The sequence below is a fragment of the Melopsittacus undulatus genome, chromosome 3, assembly GCF_012275295.1.
Source record: "Melopsittacus undulatus isolate bMelUnd1 chromosome 3, bMelUnd1.mat.Z, whole genome shotgun sequence".
Lineage (NCBI taxonomy): Eukaryota > Metazoa > Chordata > Aves > Psittaciformes > Psittaculidae > Melopsittacus > Melopsittacus undulatus.
The window spans coordinates 104,226,936-104,243,800 of NC_047529.1; the positions used below are offsets into that span (position 1 = coordinate 104,226,936).

Below are 16,865 nucleotides of genomic sequence, written 5' to 3' on the forward strand. Positions count from 1 at the left end.
CAAGTCCTTGCATAGATTAGGATACTGCAAATTAACAGGAGCAATTAATTAATCACACATAAGCTGCTGGACTCAGGCTGGGGAAACGAAGAGGACAACTACCCACGAGGTCAGAATCTTGCCTTAATGAGCCTTTCTGGCCTCAAATCCTGTGACTATTCAATTAGGCATAAGACCTCATTGTGTGCCAATAGGCCTTTTGCTGCAGCCTCCTGTGCCATAGCTTGGCATTGCCAAGCCACAGACCTTGCCCTGGAAGTCCTTCGTTAAACGCTGGGCAGTTGGGCTGCTCTGGATCTCAGCCCTGAAATGAGGGCAAGCAAGTGACAGCCCAGCACAACTGCAGCCACTCTTCACTTTCATCTTGCCTTTGAGGGCATTTTGTTTTGTCATCTTAAATTACAATAAAATTGCAGGCAGATGGGTAAACCCAAAGGCCCATGTTGTTCTTCACTGGCTTCTGCCATTCACAGAGTTTTCTCTCATTGAATCTCATCTACACATTAAAAAAATGCTTACACACTGCAACGGTCAACTGAAGAGGGGGATTTTTTGTTTAAATAAACCCAACTATTTTCTTTTAAATCTATTTGTTTTTTAACCAGCCTCACAAACCTCCTTCCTTTTTAAGTGATTAATTTTCCATGCAAAGATGCTAACACCAGGACAGTGCGAAAAACAAGTATCAGAAAAGAGCAAGCAAAAGGGAATGTGTCACATACTGACTACAGGGAAACAGTGCAAAACATCTAATCACAGCAGTGCCAGGAAACTTGAACCTGTCCAAAAGGATCCAGTGCTCTCGATGTTTAATTGCTGTTGATGGCTGCTGGTCAGTCATGCATGACAATGTGTGTGTCACGCTGTTTCCTGCCTATGTTCATTCCTGTCAGCCTTCACTCCAGGTGACGAGTTCTGCTTCTCTGACCAGGGGATAGAAAGAGAGGAAAAAACACATAAGAAACAAGCCCTCACAGACACAAAGCAACATGTACCCAAATAACCCAAGCCACAGGAACAGAGCACCAAAAACGGACAGGAAAGGTCCAGCTTTTATCACAACCTCTCTAAGCATCCTTATTTATGCTTTAAAAAAAAGAGAGAAAATGTAGCATCTGCGACCGACAGTATTCCAACTGGCAAGACTCAAGTCTCCTGTTTGCTTGATTATATGTTTGAACACATGCTCGGGGCTGCATGGAGCAATTTGAATTACAATCGGGTAGCAATGAACATTATCGTTTTGGGTGAACTGGAGCTTTAAAAACCTCTTCCTTGAGCTAATAAGAAAGAGATAGTGGGAAATGTAGGAGACATGACTTAAAAGGTCTAGAAATTATATAACAGCTTTCCAGCTTTTCATAAAGTGACTGTTTAATGGTTTATGTATCTGGGCCCAGATTCAGCAAAGCACTTAAACATGCATTTCACTTTAAGTATGTGAATGATCTCATCCTTATTCAGCAAAATACTTAAAGAAATGCTTAATTTTAAGCCTATGCTTAGCTGCTTTGTTGTTTTGGGGCCTCATCACACTTTTCAGCATCCTGGTATAGGTCTGTAATATAATTAGAAGGAGGGCTCCTCTTTTACCTCCCCCACAACTGTCATCTTTTCAAAACAAAGATCATCATTCCACCATTGTTTAACTTCATCCTGCTTCAGGCAAAACTGATGCCTGAGAGTCAATATATCTTTGAAGCATCCAGGATGTATCTGCCCATTCACATTCCACTTCAGATCCATCTGTGGCCTAAGTCAAGGGGAGTCCTGCCAGTGTCTTCAGCAGGACCCATCTCGGGTGCTCAATCAGTACAGTGCTCTGAATCTGTTGCAGCAATACATAAACTGAGTTGTGTAAGAATGGAAAAGCCAGTGCAGGGGAGAGATTTTCCTGCAACAAAATCACAGTAACAAGGCTTTATCTACTTGAAAACTGGTCTGAGTTTAGTTGCAGTCAGGATGCTTTGAGGAAGGAACTACAATATCATTTCTGGACCACCACATTTTAAGCAAATAGCATATGATGTTTGTTTTGATGATGTAATTGTTTATGGTACTTTTGTTATTCTGTCTGTGTACTGCCTTCATTCATCTAAGTTGGAAGTGAAGGTAGAATACAAAGCAGGGAAAAGAGGTTGCTTCACACAATGTTACTGGCTCATTTGAAGATGTTCCTGTTGCAATTTCCACCCTTTCCTGTCTCCATATCCATACACACCAGTGAGAATCAGGAAGGCAGTTCAGTTTCATTGATGATAAAGATTATGAAAAGAATAATGTTTAAGCAGCAATATGTAGGTACACATTGAGATATGTTGTCTGGGAGGGTCACTTTATCTTACCTGAATTGGCTTCTGTTAGCTTTAATGTTTGGAGCAACCTGACATCTTAACAACACTGCAGGGAGTCTATGGGTTTTAAAATTATTATTGCTACTACTATTGAAGAGATGATATAGATTAAAAGAGTAATATGTGCACGAGGAAGAATAACTCTACTCAATTTGTTATTTAACGTGCTCATTTTTTTTGCCACAGATTGAAAAGTAGTAGCAAAACAACTCTGTAAAGAAGTCCTGAGGTACAGTCAACTGTCACATTATCTATGCTTGGAAGTCAAGAGAAAAAACTATTATTTAATACCTTGCTCTTTTTAGGCATATACTATTATAAGAAAGAAGTCACCAAAACTGCAATATTGAGTAAGACAAATGTGCTCACAAGGGCTGACAACTTCATTGCTAGCATGGAAACTTATCATGGAAGTTTAGTCCATGAAATTCAGGTTTTGAATGCATTATGGATTCCCAAGAACAGCTCAGACCAAAATGTTATACAAGCTGGCACTGAAGAACTTTGTCACACATACATCCTTTTCTTTCTCTTCCACCAGGATATTGATGATTTAAAGCATTATAACAGCATTGTTCCTAGTTATGGTTATTTTTAGAAAACAGGGACTTTGAAAAGAAGAATTTGGCCCTGAATAAGATAGCCAAAAAAGCTCATGCAAAATTAATAAGCAGCCTTTCTTTTGTTTTAAATGCAAACAAAGCCCAAATGCTGGAATAAATACATTTGGTATACAGACAGAATTGTCGTAAACCAGCCATGCGTATCCATATCCTTTGCAACCATTAGCCAACACAGTATTGAATATAACGTTTCCTAAGATCACAGGTGGCCTCAGTATTAATCTGAATTGTGTGTCAAGTTTAAATTACAGATCTGCTCACAAACTCATTAGAAAAGGCACCCTTCTATTCTGTGCTTTGCCCTTCTTGATTTCCTATTTTTTACCCCCAGAAATGCTGTTTGCTCTGCAAAAGACTGATCTCTATGAGGTGGCAATGTGCCAGATTTATTTTTGGGAAGTGTTGGAGAAAAAAACAAGGAAATATCTTCATCTAATCAAGAATTCTAACATAAAGTGGATGTTTGATGTTATATATTTATAACAACTACATTCCACATTTATTTATTTATATATATTTTATGTGAAGGATGAAAGCTTAATTCTCTTAATACCAGGGGGCAAGTATAATCTGTCCAGAGGAAAGCACAGTACGGCCAGATGAAATGATAGCTCTCCCACACTGCTCTGTCATTGCAACTAAGACCTGACATGAAAGCCTTAAGGGTGTGGTAAAAAGGTCTGCCCTCCAGTGTGCTGTATGGAAACTTCAGCATCTTTGCTTATCCATTTTTGGTATAAAAACTGACAGATGTGTCAAAGGTGTGGGAGTTTTGTGAATAAGTAATAAGTCCTGACAAGCTGGACCTTATCATTCCCTTCAGCCTAAGGTGAGGAAGGAGCCTGGGGTAATAGTGGAAGCAACTGAAAAGCCCTGGATGGGACTTGTGGGATGGCTTGCCTCATTCATCTGTGCTCTTGCTGGTACAAAATGGATCTGATGACAAATTTGATCAAGTTCATGCCTGGTGTAATTTCAGAGAGGTCAGTGGTGTTACACCAGGGAAAGCGTCAGTCCCTGGTGTTTATTTAAGGAAGACGACAGAGGCTTTGGAGTAAGAGCAGTGCACTGAGCCATAAGCTTCCTTACGCTCAGCAGAGTGCTACAGATGCTTCACAAGAAGGACAGTGTTTATCAGGATAATGTGCAAGTACTTTGTCAAAACCCATGCTTCAGCATGGCACACAGAGGAAAGAAGGTGCAATCAGTGCACTCAGCCACTTTGACCCTTAGATGCCTTGTCTAACACTGCCAGATCCATCTGAAATCTCTTTCAAAAAACCAAAAGGCAAGATTCTTGTCTTTGCAAAGGGATAACTGGGTCATATAACAGGAGATTTATATTCAAGTGGAAGAAAAGAAGATTGTAATATATTTATATCTGAAGCAAAGGGTTTGCTTTCTGCAGGGATAGCAAAGCTTATATCTGAAATACGCATACTTGCAAAGACCACCAGTGCACTGGGAAACATGCATGTGATATTTTGTAAAGCAGGAATTCCACATGGAAGGGAGCATAACTAAATGAGAACACAGAAATAGTTTTACATTTTTACCAGTAAATACTCATGCCATCAGTAGATGATTTTCATAAGAAGCTTTCATCAGAAGGAAATAAACCAATATGGAAATGGCAACAGCTGAGATACTTAAGAACATGATTAGCTCTCAAACTTGAAAAAAATAAAACCCAATCCTGTTTGGGAAATGATAATGCTTCTTAATAGATTCACTTACCTATATATTTTTCCTACTCAGATATGCAATCAGCCAGAGAAATCTAAAATAACATTCCAGATAATGGGGAAAAGATAAAAAGATCAGGTTAAAATACTGTTATACATGCAACCTACGTAGGCCAAATAGACAAAGGAGGAGAGAAGAGGGTATGGTGTAAGCTATGTGCTGTGCAACTGTGTTGACTCTGCAAGTGATGGATAGAAGGAAGGCACACCTCAGGTACAGAGGAAAACTGGGATGCGTGGAAAGCAAATATTGCAGAAGAGTGACTGGTGTCTGCAGGAATGGCATGGCAATGAAAGACATCTGTGGAAGGAGTCAGATGAAGGTCAGAGGCACAAGACAGGCATCATAGGGAAAAATACAGCTTATTTTCCTGAATGCAGGAAAGCTGGAAATGGAGCCTGGCAAGGGTGTGGAGATGCAGACTAGATGCGATGGGGCACAGAGATCTGACATACCCCTCAATTTGGCCAGACAAGTGCTGGCACACAGGTTTGGGCTGGGGGTCACAGTCTTTTCCACATTTTCCAGACTTTTTCTAACTACTGCCCCCCTCTTTACTTATTAAAATGATTCAGTGCTGTCTTCCCTCAGTTTTCTTTTTCCTCCTAAGGCCTGAAATGCAATGCCTGCTATGAACACTGTCTTCTTTTGACATTTTCACTCCCTGATAATGCTGCGAGCTAGCCTTGAATTTTAAAGAGTGGCAATGCATGCACACACTCAAGCACTCGGAGGCTGTCATTCTCATCAAACATCTGGAAGTCTGTTTGCCAGAGTGCTGCCACCAAATGCTACTGCTCATCCAGGCAGAATTGTGCTTCCCCTACAGGGTAAGCAAGAGGAGCTCAAGAGCAGATTTACAGCTGTTGATGTGGCAGCACTGAAGTCTCACGCTGCAGCTCAGAGCTCCTTATTTACGGCTTTAGCCCACAGAGGAGTTTAATGGATAGAGTTTTGTGGACATCCAAAGCCTTCTTGCAGCCTGAAGACTCCTTCCTGTTCCTTTTATTTCTAACTTCTTTACTATGCAGCCCCTCATAACTCGGGCCAAACACAGATGGCCATAATTCCCTCATTAGACTCTGAAGACGGCATCAGCCTTGGTACTGAGACCTTGCTATGTGAAGCACCACAAGATTTCATCTTTTTAGGCCAGGGGAAGAAGACTTCAAAGCACTTAAGTACCTAAATTGCATCCTCTCTCTTTAGAACCCCCTGGCCTGAAGTAAATTCTGTCTACTTCAGGCAGAACACATGAAACTGGTAATAAAGATTGTCTTATCTCAGCTCAGCCCATAAGTCCTGTTCCCCTGTCCTTCCCCCACCAAAAAAAATCACCAGGGAAATGGTTGGGTAGTGAGTAGGAGACATTAAGGCTGTGACATAAAAGAATGAGGAAAGATATGAGTAGAGAAGAGAGAGAAACGAACTTTATTCAGCCCCAAAAGACTAGCTTCTGGATAGGAAATGGAAAAGCAGAGAAAGAGCAATGGGAAATTAACTGCACCGAGGCAAGGTAACAGCAAGCCACCTGCAGAGGCAGAGAAGAACAGTAAATGAAAAGGATAACGCTGTTCCTGAACTTCCCACATCATCAGGCTCAACATCCAGGAATTCCAATACAAACCCCAGACACGGCTGTTACATTCTTAGCCAAAATCATTGAACTGAAAATGTACATCCTGCCTAAGACATTCGCATGCAAGTGTGCAGATCAGAAATACCTGATTTCCAAAGGATTTTCCCCAAAAGGAGTAGAGCTTGCACACCAGGACACAGGGAGGCATTTGACAGCACAGCATGGAAGAGGGAGCTGACTATTCTGTCCCTATTAGGACAGCTGGAAGTTACAGTAAATAGGCTATTGAGAACAATGGGTTGGAGCCAATGGAAAGGAAACTTCCAAACATTTCAATTTAAAGGTCTCTCAGCTATAGAAAATTATTGCCGTGGGGCTTTGTTTCAGGTCAGAGCACTGGAGAAAGTGTGTTTAGAAAGTATGACAGTCCATTTAACAAGCATCCCTCAGCCATAGGCACAGATTCCTTCATCAAATGATTGGTTGTGTGTACGTGTAAACTTCATCCAACTTATAGGAAAAACATGACTAAAAGGTGTAGACTTTTTAGTGACATTTGAGCGGAAAAGCTCCACACAGGCATCTTCTCATAAGAAAAAATGTTCAGAATAAGGAGGAGTGTTTAGTAACTGCTATGCAGTTACTAAATGGCAGCAGTTACTGCCATATTTCATGGCTGATTTTCTGACGCACTATTGAGAAGTACAGTGCTTTCAGTCTTGATAATGGAACAAAGGAAACACAGTACATTAACAGTATTATCTTAACTGGTGAATGGCTGGAATACAATGAAGGATTTAGACTTTTTTTCGCCTAAAAATATTTATAAACTGCTTTAGTATTCCAGTTACACTTTTTTCTTCAAGAAAAAAACATGAACAAAAACAGCCACCCAAATAATCCTAAGCAAGTTGAAAAAGCACAGAATACATCAATATCTTGTTTGAATTTGGACAGTCCCACGGTCTGCCTTAGGAATCAACATATAAACAAAAGAAGGCGAAAGCTGTAAGTTTTGTAGGGCCCAAGAAAAATGCAGCCCTGAAAAGTGTTCAGTATGGTTCACTTGAACAGAGGCATCATTTCAAGGAAGGCTGGATAACTCATTGCAGAAGCAGAGAACCATTGGCTTAGAGAAAGGGTCCCCCTGTATTTGTGGTGTACTTAATCCATCTGAAAGGGTCCAAAGTAAAACTCAAGAAAAAGAGGCAAAGGACAATGTTGTTACATTTTGCTTTTCCAATATATCTCTCTCTGCTTATATTTGCACCCTTACAAAGAGGAGGAGGAGTAAGGTCCAAGAACAGTGAACTAAGAGTTCATTGGCAGATTTAGCACTTGTTAAGTTCACATCTGCTGTACTGCATCATCCTGCATTTTATATCTTGCTTTCTAGTCTTTTGTGTCCCTGTCCATAGCAGTGGGTTGGAACTGGATGATCTTAAGGTCCTTTCCAACCCAAACTATTCTACTGTTCTATGATTCTAATATCACATACATCCTGTCACGTATGCCCTGCCTCAGGTTTCACACGTGTGTCATTGTACCTGGGGATTCAAGGTAGAGGCCTAGGTGTCAAAGCGCCTTCTCCTTTTAAGCTCAAGAATGAATCACTTTGGATACTTGATTACCCAAGTGCAGAGAGACTTATGTGAGAATTAGTTGCCGTCAGCAGATGATCGGCTTATTCTACAAGTCTTATAATTTTATCTTGCTCGGAAAGAATAGGATTTAGGGGGAGCCTAATCATTCCTGGTTTATAATTGTGAGAGTAGGCTATCTCAGCTGACAGAAGCACTGTTCATAAAGAGGTTTGCAAGACTACCTGCGGCAGCTTAGGCTTTTGAACACAGAAGAACAGCAGTTTTGAGATACCAAAGAATTAACGGTTTATTTGCCAGTCTTCTTCACATATATCAAATGTGTCCTATTGTAATGTGTGACTGTAGCATGTATGAAGTATAACACTACTGGGAAAATAGGTAATGAAGACTTACCAGCACACTGGTTCAGAGGTACAGCAGCCAAGGGTGATGAAGAAAGTTTGGTTAAGCATAATAGATCAAATCTGCAAATACAAGAAATAGTCAAAAGAAGTTTTGAGCAAGAAAAATCTCATTTATGTCTCTAAGTCTTTGCAGAGTGAATAAAATAGGGTGGTGAATGGCTTCATTCTCAAAGTGCAACAGATACGCAGTAACCCACCTTTTAGACAATCCTTAGAGGCAGAGGTATAGTGGGTACAAGGGCATGAATAGTAGATTAGAAAGATCTGTATTTGCATCTTTCAGCAGTTTTATTGCAAACTATTCAGTTGTTTCTCTGTTACCTGGAGAACATAAAAAGTCTCATTTGTTCAAGGCCAGGCAGGATGAAGCCTTGGGTGATATGGTTTAGTGTGAGGTGTCCCTGCCCATGGCAGGGGGGTTGGAACTAGATGATCTTAAGGTCCTTTCCAACCCTAACTATTCTATGATTCTATGATTCCTTATGAAAAGAATTTCACACAGCCTACAGACAGCGGTGATTTGGGTCTATTACATCCTGCATGGTCTAGCTATCTGCTACCTTCTGTTTCGGGATCCTCCCATCTAATCACAAAACAATTAATGTGCCAAAACCTCATCTGCATCAGGACTAGGGTGCAGATTCACCACTTGTAGGTTAGAATCGTCTGCTCCTCTTCTCTTTTATGATTTTATTCTCCCTAGAATGACATTTTATGAGGTCTCCACCATTTGTAATCTCTGCTTTTTTTTTCCCAGCTTAACCATCCTCATTGTTTTCACGCGTTTACATGCTAAGGTGGTGACAGCTGATCCAGTTTTTATTATATTTGCTTTTCTTTTGTTGCACACCCTTCATCTACTTTGAAAGAAGACATCAAGTTAAAAAAAATCAAAGTAGTAACAAAAAGGAGGAAAAGATTGAATGCAACAAGATTTTACTTTTTAATCAGTTTTGTTCTAATTTCAGCTTGCCTAACAGTTTTATTTTTTGGTACATAAAATAAGTGTCCTTCATACTGATTTAATGAAAACAGTCATTTTGCTGAGGGTGTGAGTATGTATCATCCAGTCAGAATCTGAATATGCCCAGCTGAGGGTTTTTTTGAGCTCAATATGCCCTCTGGTTTGTTTCCCACAGTTTTAAAAATTACAGCAACTAAATCGGTTGCTTTTTCCAATTCAAACATTATTCTTTCTTTTTTTTTTTTTCCATAGCCAAGTCATTTGTTTCATCTTTAAGTTACTTCTCTTAAGGCATTTTTCTGAAGGTATTTCTTTTTCTTCCTTTTCACCCTGTACCCATACCTATTAGCCCAATATATCATACAAACTGGTTTGCTTTGAACCTCCCCTTTTGTCAGCCACAATACTGTGGAAGGCACTGATTTGTAGGCTTGCAACAGTAGAGACAAAACATGCCTGGGTCACTTGTAATTAGGGAATATCAGTGTTCAAGAAGGAAAAAAATCAGCTCAACCCAAACTGAAGCACTTAGATATTTTACTGCTGCCTCCTTTTAGGTCTCTCTCAGCTTATAAATATTAATTTAAAGAATACCAACAAGGACAGTAAACGGATTTAGGCATAAAACATCCTGTCAGCAGTGATTTGTGGCCAGTAAAAGGAGAGCTGGATAGAGAAAGCCTGCTTCACTATGTTTATGATAGACAGTGAAAGACCACCATCAAAATAAAAAGTAGTAGTCTTTTGTATTGTGATCTTCTATCCTAATGAGCATCATACTGGTACTGTGTTGTTCTCTTTCATACGCACGATTAACTCACTAAGGGAAAGGTCTGGGGGGGGACCAACACTGGCAGTGGGCTCTGCACAGTCATCATCATGGGAAGGGAACTTTCATATCAGTGGCACTTTGTAGTGGACTCTGTGATGGAAGAAGACAAAAGGTCGTCCCTTTCCCTCCTAATGCCCAACTTGAAATCTGAAAAGAAGTCACAAAGCCCTATGAGAGCGCCTTTAAACTGTGGCTACATTAATAACCTTTTCCTGGTCTCCTTTTGGTAACAGCGCCAGATACATTCACTCCAAATTACAATCTATTTCATTCTTTGATAGATAGTAGAATAAATTTTGTTTCTTCATTTCTTTAAATGACTGGTAAGTGATGCTTACTAAACATAACATTTTAAATTAATTCAACTTAAAACTTTATCCATACATAAGTAATCAAGCCAGATATAGACATTCATGCTTTCTGCAAGTTTAGTCATGGTCTCTGTAATAGACACTTGGCTCATGCTCTCTCTCTGCACCTAGGTCCACAAGCAAACATGCATCCCATATCTGACAGCTATATATAATGTTTGACCAATTTATTTAACCCCACACTCCATTTACTGCTAGAACCACACTAGATGTTGTTACATGGTACCATATCCTTTTAGTTTGCCTTGTTCATCTCAGGCTGCAGCTTTAACATTTTAAGAAGGTAAATTTAAAGATACCAACTTCTCTGTGAACGTCTAAATTTCTAATGGTCTCAGTAAGCCATGATGAATATTTAGACCTTGGGCAGAAGCTGTGCACAAAATGTCTGTCCCTGTTTTGGATAAAAGATCTTTCTATGAAGGGCCTTCCTCCTCCAAAGCTGGTATCTACCTCTCTTTGGTTCATTATCAAGGCTGGACCCATGGAAGATCACTGGGGAGAAAGCACTGCTTGTGAAAACCTTTCAAGTGAAGGGTAGGAAGCAGAGGGAAAAGGAACATATATGTGGGGAAATACCCTTATGAAAAAATGCTGAAAGACAGAGCTTCGCTTTGTCGGTGGAATTAGCATGAAGCAGAGGCCCTTAGAGAGGATCATTCTGAAAAGAAATGAAAAATACATAAAACTTTGTTTAATTTATGGAATTTATAGGCTGCTGACCAGTAAGTATAAAGTTATGTTCCCCTGGTCCTCACTATCACTCATGTATTACTTGTCAGTAGATGTGGTGCACTCAGAACATAACAGCTATGGTAATATTTCTGTTCCCACTGCAGCTTTACTACACCCATGAAACTCTGTAATCTTTAAATTCCCTCACTGTTAACATCTGCTGAAACATTATTGGTCCCAGCATAGCCAAGCTGCTCTGAAATGACATTTAGCAGAGTAGTTAATGTTAACAGTATAATTCGAGAAGCAACCGTGTTTTAAAAAGCCTTTATAAGTGGTTTGGTGGCTTGTGCTTCCCTTTGCTTTCACTCTTTCCCTGCTTCTCTGCTTTACGGTCATCATCTCACGTGCAGGCCAGAATTAATGTTTGAGCAGCACTTTGTCTTCTGTTTTGAATAAAACATTGTAATTTTTCCTTCTGAAAATATTTTTTTGTCCTAATTACATCATCAAAATTTAAAAGTTCAAGGGGTTGAAGTAGGGAATTGATAAAGCTTTAATAAAATTAATATCTTCTATCACCCATGTAGGATGTTTTTCATGACACAATATATAAGCAAGATGAATTGGTTGCCATTATTAATGACGACATCTCAGTATATTCACTTGCAGCTGATGAGTTCGGAGCTTTGCTTTTATAAGGAGATGTTGGGAATTTAACTTAATCCCTGAATGTTGTAAACATGTCAATATTACTCCAAAAATTAAAACGCAAACACGGGATGGTATCTGCAATTGTGCTATGGATTTTTTAGTGCTTTATAATGTCATACACTTTAAAATATGTATGTATGGCTACATAATGCCATAATAGAGCTTTAGTCACAGATACTCAGCAAAATAACCACATTTCTTAGAAAAAACACCCCTACATGTGTTTTTCTAAGAAAATTAAGCTGAAAACTTCCTCTTTTATTCCACTGAATGAAAAAATCCCACCATTTGGCAGTTACCCCTTCAGCTAGCAGTGCTTTCTTGAAAAGCAGACTTGAAACACACACACTCTAGTACTGAAAGATTACTATTATTTTGTTGCTATTAGTTTCTGTAAGTTGTGTATTTACAATATTACTTTAAACTGAAAAACTACTTTAATTAAAAAATTATCAAGAATATCTGTTCATAAAATAATGAAAGATGTGGTTTGCAACTTTGAGGAATAATTCTTGTATTACCTCACTTTGCACAAGGATAGATAGACTGCTAAATCCGTTAAATTTAACTGGTTTCTGATTCATGAACAGCAGTAAATGACATCTGTGCCAGGCTGCCAGATGGTAGTCAGCATTTGTGCATCGATACTCTGATTTTCTCTTCTCACGTCCCATCTAGCCTCTGTTAGTGTTTGCTGCTTAAGTGGTGGTGTCCATCCTGAGATCATTTCATGTAGGTTAAAGCTATGCCAGTGAAATTATTTCCCAGGAACACCTTGCAGGTTTTTAATGCTATTCCAGAAAAAACAGTGCTTTATTAAAGACAATTTATTAAATAGTTTCCAGTCTGGTTTTATTCTTCTATCTCTGCTAGAGACACATTTTTTAAGAGCAACCATTTCTGTTACTGTCTTGTTGTTCAACATGCAATAGAATGCCTTTTCAGCAAGAGAAAAAAACATGATTTCTTCGCAACTACTAAAGCAGGCATAGAATCATAGAAAGGTTTAGGTTATGACCTTAAAGCTAGGACCTTAAAGCTCATCCAGTTCCACCCCCCTGCCACGGGCAGGGACACCTCACACTACAGCAGGTTGCCCCAACCTGGCCTTGAACACTTGCAGGGATGGGGCAGCCACAGATTCTCTGGGCACCCTCTGTCAGTGCCTCACCACCCTCATAGGGAAGAACTTCCTAGTGTCTAATCTAAATCTCTCCTTTTACAGTTTTAAGCCATTACCCTTTGTCCTGTCACTACTTGCTCTCCTATTTCAGCACGATGCTATTTGAGGCAATGCGAAATAATTTCTTTTGAAACTTTCATTACAGAAGCTGACACAAAACTGGGTAGAAAAAGCCATTTCAATGCAACCATTTGGAAATTTCTTCTTCCCTCATCTGGAAACCTGTAAAAGCCACAGAATTTTTGAAAAAGGACCAGTGCTGGCTAATTAACTTCTAACATTCTTGTTTTAATTAAAACAGAACCTGGGACCAGGCCATTTTGGCTGGAAAGTTGCTTTTGGAAAACTAAAATTCAGTGGAAAATCATTTGTGTTTAGTCCATGCCAGCTTTGGGCAGAAATCAGGATTCTGCTGTTGCTGAATTGCACTCACATAACAAAGCATGATATAAAAACATACCATATTTTAAATCTTACTACTTTTCTCACAGATACACTATACTGAGGTATAACTAGTCTGGGACCTTTTTAGAGGAATCCATATGGCTCATGGATCAAAAACCAGCTGAATTGTTTGCATGGTACCAGTAAGGGTGATGACATCTTCTGTATTGCACTGTATAATAGTTCTCTCTTTCCTGACATGTTTAAAAAGCATTACAGAAGTAACTTTGAACCAGCTCTAGAGATAATTGGCACTTGCTGAGGTACATCATACTTGCATCATTTCCAACCCTAACTACTCTATGACTCTATGATTCTATAATACTAAAAGAGGTACTTAGAGTACAGAGCACTTTCGTGCTTCGTGCTTGTTTTCAAAGTGCTATACAAACATTTGTTGGTTCCTTTACTTAGGGATTATAATAATTATGACCTTATTTTTATATATTTATGACCTTATTTTTATATATTTATGACCTTTATAATAAATATTTAATGATCAATACACGTAAAATATTATTTTATTTATTTTACGTTTAAACTTGAATATTTTAAGAGCCAGTACTCACATGAGCTGCTTTTCCAGAAGGGAGCAGCAGTCTTCTTAAGTTCTGAAAGTATTTCCCCACCAGACAGACCACTTCAGCTATGTCATCTCTCCTGTTGCATTGCTCCATCACGGCATGGCCTGAATGAGGGACAGGCAGCTGCCCAGCTCATTATTATGATTGTCCATACTGCATAGTGCCAAAGCTAAATCTAACTAGTTTATATATTGGAAGCAGCATAACAGTACTAGTAAACTATAGTAAAACAATGTTGTATCTATATTTCAGATTGTAAGGGCTGAATTAAGGTTGTATAAACTATAAATCACAGATGGATCTTGGAGTCCTGAATCTAAATAATAATGGCCCTCTTTTAAGTAATGCATAAGACTAAAATAATAATAGAATATAAAATTATGCAATAAATATACAATCCAATATACAATAAGTATTTCATAATACATAAAACATATACAAATATAGAATGAAAGGTAAAAATCCAGGCCTTTGTGGGCAGAGGAGGAAAGCAAGCAGGAATGGAGCTGTACATCTGTATGGTTGCCCCAAGCTTGACTGTCTCATCCTCTTCCCATACATACTGTCCTTTTCGCTATCCTTCTCTTCTCTGCTTCTTATTCCTTCTCTCGGTCCCCCTGTCCTCACGTAACCAGGTCCAGCACTACGTCCTCTTCCTTCCCACCCCTGAAGAGCCTTGAAGTAAATGTGTCATAAATTCAGAGATAGCTCTTTGCTTACTGATTAGATCTACTGGATTTCCTACTCCATGCTCTTTCTGGATAACAGGTTTGGAGCAGATGACTCTTTTATCTAAAATATAGAGGAAGATGAGGTGTTTAATGCTGAATTAGATTAAATTCTTGCAGCCACAGACTTAGAAGTTATACACTGCAGTGCCTAACTAGCGCTGTCTCTAGTTCCTGGTCCAAACCATATATTTTCCTCTAATTGGATTAAATTACTGTTAATTATTTGGAGATTATATGTATATATAATTTCAACCTCAATGAAAATATGTAAATATGTGACATGGTACATTTCAGAACACCTGTAATTTTGAGGGACTTCTTACAACTGGAAAATCTAATTACAAGGAAGGCTACAAGCACATTCTGAAAGGCAATAGTTAACAACACCGCCATATCTACCGGAGAGCACTACAACACCGCACTGACACTATCAGCCTTGATAAGACCTAAATCATCATCACTGGGGTTTGAATTTACAGGCTATGTTCACATATAGGCATTTTAGTAACAGTTTCCTTTCTTTGCGTTTGCAGACATAGGAACTCAGCACTGCCTCCAGTCAAATCCCTCTACCCCCAAAAAACCCCAAACCAAGTGCTCCCTCATCCCTTCTCTTCCTCCTTTCAAAACAGCTTCTTAAACCTCCCCACAGTTGAAATCAGTGTAGGGAAGGAAGAATAGAAAAAAATCTCTCAAATCCTACCAGTTGCATTTACTCTAATTACCCTACTGTTCCCATCAGTCAGATCTTCCCACTCTGTGGCTGACAAGCACTATAGCTCTCATACAAACATGGCAGGAATAGAAGAGTCCCATATTGACACCATGTCCCAACAGCAATTCAGCCATGTATCCTTCTGAACCTTCTGCCCTTGTGCTGATCAGCAGCGAGGATTTAAGGCTGAGGAGCTGATGCTCTGGGGTGGTGATGCTGCAGTTAAACCTGGTGTTATCCTGATGCTCCTCCTGCAGCTCTGAGAATGAAAAGTGCAGCTGGAGCAGAGCTGGTATTTACAAATTACAGCTCGCTGTACTTATACACTTCAGAGGAGGAGTAATATGTAATAACAGTGTAATGCCATTATTATGATAATGATGATTAACACACAGCCCTAAGCAATGCTAGTCGAAATGTTGAGCTCCACTGCAACTTTTGCTGTCAGAAAACTGATTCACAAAGAGGCGTAGGATTTCCTTACACAATTTTTAGAATGGAGCATGGAAAACCAATGCTTTGACACCTAATTAAAGTCTTTTTGAACATGGTGTTGCAATGCAACAAAATGAAAGCCGGCTTCAGCTACAGGTAATGGCATGCAGTAATAAATAGATAAATAAATAAAGGTAAAATTGAGATGCAGTTTTTAAATTAACCTGAGACAACATTTTATTTAGGGATGGATGATACATTTCTTGGAGGGTGTCCTGTGTCCTTCTTTCAAAGCACTATCATTAAAGAAATCTCTAGCCAGGCTCGAGTACTTCCAAGCTCTTTTTGCTGCTCCTGACTTTTACACAAAAGGGTGACATGGGAGGTTAAGGTTTGTTCCTCAACTTGCAGTATGCGTTCACATAGGATTTAGTATCAAATCATGGGTGATGGTTTGCTGTACTAGCAAAATAAAAATAGCATTTTCTATATTACTGGTATGCAACAGCAGCAAAATAACAGTACAGAATGATAACATGATTTTAAAGAGTCAATTAAACTGAGATTTAGCTGTGAAACTGATGTGCTCAGTGACAAGATTTTACTAAGGGCATGGACCACCTGTGACAGACCCAGTTTTCCCTTCCCTAGTTTTAGCTTCCTACTGCAGAATTTATTTGGCAAACTGATTGGATTTCTAACTTTGCTTCTTCAAAACAAGTCCAAAGCTGCTTAAAAGTCTTACCTAGAAACCTAGAAATGTCTAGTGAAATTAGCAACTAAGCTAAGTAGTCTGGGGTGGTGATTTACCTTTATGGCACTTGAAGATTCCTTTACCCTTCCTGAGCGGTGGAAAGGAAGGTCAGCAAAAATGAGAATCAGGCCTTACGACTATGTTATTTATAAA

At 39.2% G+C, this 16,865-nt stretch overlaps 1 long non-coding RNA gene across 1 annotated transcript; it reads right to left on the reverse strand.

The window, feature by feature from the left end:
- Nucleotides 1–712: 712 nt before the first annotated feature.
- Nucleotides 713–8,348, reverse strand: LOC115946975 (uncharacterized). Its single transcript, XR_004549487.1, has 3 exons — nt 8,300–8,348; nt 4,715–4,757; nt 713–923 (listed from the first exon to the last, which is right to left on the reverse strand). It is a non-coding gene; the product is annotated as an uncharacterized lncRNA (long non-coding RNA).
- Nucleotides 8,349–16,865: the final 8,517 nt, after the last annotated feature.